The sequence below is a fragment of the Eriocheir sinensis genome, chromosome 19, assembly GCF_024679095.1.
Source record: "Eriocheir sinensis breed Jianghai 21 chromosome 19, ASM2467909v1, whole genome shotgun sequence".
In the NCBI taxonomy this organism is placed as follows: domain Eukaryota; kingdom Metazoa; phylum Arthropoda; class Malacostraca; order Decapoda; family Varunidae; genus Eriocheir; species Eriocheir sinensis.
In genome coordinates this window covers 15,721,505-15,727,510 of record NC_066527.1, presented here as the reverse complement: position 1 = coordinate 15,727,510, position 6,006 = coordinate 15,721,505, and positions in this window count along the sequence as shown.

Sequence of the window (6,006 nt, the reverse complement as noted above, 5' to 3'; positions counted from 1 at the left end):
GAGGAGGAGGAGGAGGAGGACATTAGTGGTGGTGGAAGAGAGATAGGAATGGAGGAAAAAGAAGAATGTGGATTGCGGAGGAAAAGAGAAGGAAGCAAAAAGTAAACAGAGAGAGAGAGAGAGAGAGAGAGAGAGAGAGAGAGAGAGAGAGAACGGAATGGAGAGGAAGAAAGAGGAAGGAGAGAAGTTTTGGAGGAAAGTTGACTAATTGGCTGGCATACCTGTAGGCCTATGCTCTCTCTCTCTCTCTCTCTCTCTCTCTCTCTCTCTCTCTCTCTCTCTCTCTCTCTCTCTCTCTCTCTCTCTCTCTCTCTCTCTCTCTCTCTCTCTCTCTCCTTTTCTATCCATTGCCATTTCATTCTCTTAGTTTTATTCCCTCTTTTCCTCTCAGTTTCCTCTTTTTATTACTATCATTCCTAATACTCTCTCTCTCTCTCTCTCTCTCTCTCTCTCTCTCTCTCTCTCTCTCTCTCTCTCTCTCTCTCTCTCTCTCTCTCTCTCCCTACCTACCTACCTACGTACCCACACACCTCAGTTAATAACGCTCCACACTGAACAGCATTTTCTCTTTTTTTTTCTTGTTTGTTACTTTCTTTCGTGTCCTTCTCAATTGTTTTTTCTTTCTTTTTTATCATTACTAGCATGAAGACATCGGAGAAGCACTCACTTTTTTTCTTCCTGTTATTAGAATCAAACTTTTTTTTTTCATTACTTTTATCACTGCTCAATTTTTTTTCTCTATTGTATCATTTCTATTTAAAGGAACACTCAACTTTTTTTCTTCCAGTTATTACAATCAAACTTTTTTCTCATTAATTTTCTCACTACTCATTTTTTTCTATTTCATCATTTCTATTTAAAGGAACACTTAGCTTTTTTCTTCCTGTTATCAGAATCAAACTTTTCCACATTACTTTTCTCATTGCTCATTTTTTTCTCTTTCATAATTTCTATTTAAAGGATCACTCTGCTTTTCTCTTCCTGTTATTAGAATCAAACTTTTTTCCTCATTACTTTTATCACTCCTTATTTTTTTCTGTCATCATTTCTATGTAAAGGACGTCGGAGAATCACTTTCCTTTGTTTTCTTTCCTATCACCAGACGCCTACTTTTTTTCTATTTTTTTTCATTACTTTTCTCATTGCTCATTTTTTTCTATTGCATTATTTATATTTAAAGAACATCGGAGAAACGGTTTACTTTTTTATCTTTTTTATCACCAGACTAACTTTTTTTCTACTTTTTTCATTCCTTTTTTTCATTTCCCATTATTTTTTTTCCTATTTCATTACCTTTCTCATTATTCACTATTTTCTTTATCTTTTCTCATTAATATTAAGACCTCAGAGAAACGATTTACCTTTTCCCCAACTTCTTTTTTCTACCTCTATTTGCTCTTAATTAACCTCAAAACACAAACTTATCTCACCTGCCTTTTTCTCTTACCTTTCCTTTCAACTCCCTTTTCCTCCTTCTTTCCATTTGCAGGTGTCTTTATAAACAACCACAAAAAAAAAAAATACATATCTCGCTCAGTTCTATATAAAAAAAATCATCACTACTGGCGTATATTTTTCTCTTGTTTATCTTTTTATCATATCAGCTTTTACTAATAGACCTCTATGATTACCCGGCTTTATAGACATCGGCAAAATAAATAAATAAATAACTCGCATATTTCGTTCAGTTCAATAAAAAAGAATCATCAGTGGTGGCACATTTTATTTCCTTTATCTTTAACTGTATCAATTTTTATTTATAGACCTCCAGGAATAACTCACTTTATAGACATTCACAACAAAATAAAATAAATAACAACTTCCACATCTCGTTCAGTTCATAAAATAATCATCAGTAGTGGCATATAATATTTCCTTTGTGGGTTTATGTATCACTTTTTATTTATTTATAGACCTCCAGGATTAGCTCATTGCCTCTCTATTTTAGTCCGAGTGTAGTTTAGTTTTCCAATCTTTATTATGTTCCACCTTCGACTTGTTTTCATTAGTGCTTCTGTCCCTCTTCATTGCAAACAAACAATTACCTGAGTTTCAAATGGACCTGCATATAGCAACATTTATTTTTATCTAAGTTAAGCTCACTTTATTTTTAGTCAATATTCAACTTGTTTCCATTACTATTGCTGTCCCTCTTCACTACAAACAAACATTTTTTTTTCCAATAAATAGTAACAATTATTTTACTCTGAGTTTAATTTGGTTTTCTAGTTTTCATTTTAGTCAATTTTCAACGTCTATTATTATTTCTGTTCTGTATTTTTTTCCATTATTATTTATGTCCCTCTTCACTACAAACAGACATCTTTATCCTACATATAGTAACATTTATTTTACTCTGAGTTTAGTTTGGTTTTCTAGTTTTTATTTCAGTCAACTTTCAACGTCCATCATTATTTATATTCTGTGTTTTTTTCTATTATGTATGTCCCTCTTCACTACCAACAACCATTTACCTGAGTTTCACCTGGACCTGAATATAGTGACTCCATCCCCCTTTCAATCTAAGTGTGTATTTATAGACTTCTGAGGAAAGGAAATCCGGCTTCCCTCCTTAGCATAGTAGACCATTTTGCATTAGTGGCTTCTTCCCGTTTCGTTTAAGAGTTCTCTCCACGCCATTATTTATATAACTCTTGAAAAAAAACAGATTCCGGAGTTATTTCAGTTCCCATAATTATGTTCGTATTCTGACTAACCTGCCTTGCCTATCCTCTTTTCTTATCTATCCTACTCTATTCCTTATCTATTTCTCCCTATTCTCTCTGCCTATCTTCATTTATAGAACTCGAAATACACTGCCTCACTTATTTTTGTTTCCATATATGACTGTGTTCGTATTTTGTCTTATATGTCTAATCTATCTTCTATTAATACCTATCTTCTATTCTTATATCAATTTACAAACTCTAGGGAAAAAACGACCACTTGACTTTTTTCTCTTTCCATATCACCGTCTTCTAAGTCTGTTTTACCTGTCCAACCCATCCTCGTTAGTACTAGATACCTGGAGCCTTGTCAGTGCCTCTCCCATCCTTCTCTTCCCTTTCCTCTTCCCTTCACTTTCCTCTTCTATTCCATTTTCTCTTCCCTTCCCTTCCCTCTTATCTTCCACATCCTCTTCCCTTCACTTTCCTCTTCTTTTTCATTTTGCCTTCTCTCCCTTTTTCTCTTACCTTTCCTCTCCCCTTCCCTTTCCTCTTCCTTTCTCTTTCCTCTTCCCTTCTCTTTCCTCTTCCCTTCCATTTCCTCTTCCCTTCCCTTCCCTTTCCTCTTTTCTTCCCTTTCCTCTTCGCTTCCCTTTCCTCTCCTCTTCCCTTACCAATTCCTTTCCCTTTCCTCTTCCCTTCCCTTTCCTTTTCCATTCCTCTTCCTCTTCCCTTCCCTTTCCTCTCCTTCCTTCCCTTTCCTCTCTTCCTTCACAACACCCAAGAGGCATCCTATATTCCTACACCTGTTCCCTGTTCCTACAATACCCCTGTCTTTATGAACACCTGGCTTCCTCCAATCTCACTTTCTCTCCTCCTGCCAAACATCCTGGGAGCATCCTTATTAAAAATCAAATTCCTGGTTCTACTCTATATATTTTTTACCTGTCTTTTATCTCTCTCTCTCTCTCTCTCTCTCTCTCTCTCTCTCTCTCTCTCTCTCTCTCTCTCTCTCTCTCTCTCTCTCTCTCTCTCTCTCTCTCTCTCTCTCTCTCTCTCTCTCTCTCTTCTTCCCCCTTTTCATTCTTCTGCTCTTTCATTCGTCTTCTTTTTCATCCTCCTCTACCTTTTCCTTTCTTTTATTTTCCTATCTTCTTTTCTGTTTTCATTTTTCTCATTTTTCTTTTTCACTTTTTTCCTTGTTTTCATTCTTCTAGCTTTTCATTTTCCTCACTCTTTTTTTTCATTGTCATTCTTTTTCACTCCTTTTATAATTCTCCCATTTCATTCTGTTTCATTCTCTTTCTCCCTTTTTCATTCTGTTCTATTCTCCTTTCTTCTGTCTTACCTTCCCTTCTCCGTCCTTTATCTTAACCTTCCTTAACCCTCATTTTCTTTTTTTCAATTTTCTCATTCTTCTTTTTCACTTTTTTCATTGTTTTCATTCTCCTTTTCTTCATTCTTCTGGATTTTCATTTTCTCCATTCTCTTTTTTTTTCATTTTCATTCTTTTTCACTTCTTTTATCCTTCTCCCCTTTCATTCTTTGTTTCTCCTTTTTTCATCCTTTTCCATTCTCTTTTCTTCCGTCTCACCTTCTCATCTTCCTTTATCATAACCTTTCCTTTCATCATCTTTCAGTAGTACATGGTAATCTGCTTCCTACTCCTTATTATCTTATGCTAATTAACACCTTTCTTCTCTCCTACCTCCCCTCTCCTTCCTTCTTAATCTCCATTCATCATTCATCCATTATCCTCTCCATCCTCATTTATCATCTTACTCTCCCTCCTTCCTTTCGACACCTCTAATTAGTACACGGATCTATTTCCCTTCCCTTCCCTCTCCTCTTCCCTTTCCTCTTCTCTCCTTTTCCCTTCCCTTTCCTCTTCTCTTCCCTTTCCTCTTCTCTTCCCTTTCCTCTTCTCTCCTCTTCCCTTCCCTTTCCTCTTCTCTTCCCGTCAATTTCCTCTTCCCTTCCTTTTCCACTTCCCCTCCCTATCCTCTTCTCTTTCCTTTCCTCTTCTCTTCCCTTTCCTCTTCTCTTCCCTTTCCTCTTCTCTTCCCTTTCCTCTTCCCTTCCCTTTCCTCTTCCCTTCCCTTTCCTCTTCCCTTCCCTTTCCTCTTCCCTTCCCTTTCCTCTTCCCTTCCCTTTCCTCTTCCCTTCCCTTTCCTCTTCCCTTCCCTTTCCTCTTCCCTTCCCTTTCCTCTTCTCTTCCCTTTCCTCTTCCTTCCTTTCTTCCCTTCCTTTCCTCTTCCCTTCCTCTCTTCCTTCCTCTTCCCTTCCTTCCTCTTCCTTCCTTCCTCTTCCTTCCCTTTCCTCTTCCTTCCTTTCCTCTCCCTTCCCTTTCCTCTTCCTTCCCTTTCCTCTTCTCTTCCTTTCCTCTTCCTTCCCTTCCTCTTCCTTCTCTTTCCTCTTCTCTTCCCTTTCCTCTTCTCTTCCCTTTCCTCTTCTCTCCTCTTCCCTTCCCTTTCCTCTTCTCTTCCCTTTCCTCTTCCCTTCCCTTTCCTCTTCCCTTCCCTTTCCTCTTCTCTCCTCTTTCCTCTTCCCTTCCCTTTCCTCTTCCCTTCCCTTTCCTCTTCCCTTCCCTTTCCTCTTCCCTTCCCTTTCCTCACTCGGTGTCTACACTTCCTCTCTCTGATTCACACCTCACTTCACTCTCGCTCTCACCTTTTTCTCCTCCTCCTCCTCCTCCTCCTCCTCCTCCTCCTCCTCCTCCTCCTTCTCTTCCTATTCACTCTCTCTCATCTTCATTATCTCCTTCCTATTTACTTCTGTCCATTGATTACTTCCTTCTCGTTCTCTCTCCTCCTCTCATTTCACGTCCCTCTCACTCTCTTTCTCTCACCCTCGAACTTTTCCTCCTCCTTTTTTCCAAACAAATAAATACCTTGCGACTAATTCCTTCTCGTCCTCTCGTCCTCTCGTCTCGTCTCGTCTCTCTCTCTCTCTCTCTCTCTCTCTCTCTCTCTCTCTCTCTCTCTCTCTCTCTCTCTCTCTCTCTCTCTCTCTCTCTTCCAACGCTCTTCATCTTCTCCTTTATCTCCATCTACTCACTCTCTCTCTCTCTCTCTCTCTCTCTCTCTCTCTCTCTCTCTCTCTCTCTCTCTCTCTCTCTCTCTCTCTCTCTCTCTCTCTCTCTCTCTCTCTCTCTCTCTCTCTCTCTCTCTCTCTCTCTCTCTCTCTTGCAGGAATCGGACACATCCTTCCACTCGCTCGCCGTGATTGTGACACGGCTGCAGGTGTTCCAGAGTTCCTTCCTCGACTCGGCGGCTTTCTTCGACGGAGTGGCCTCGGGAAAGTGGGCCTATATAGGTGAGTGATGGATGGATAGATAGAT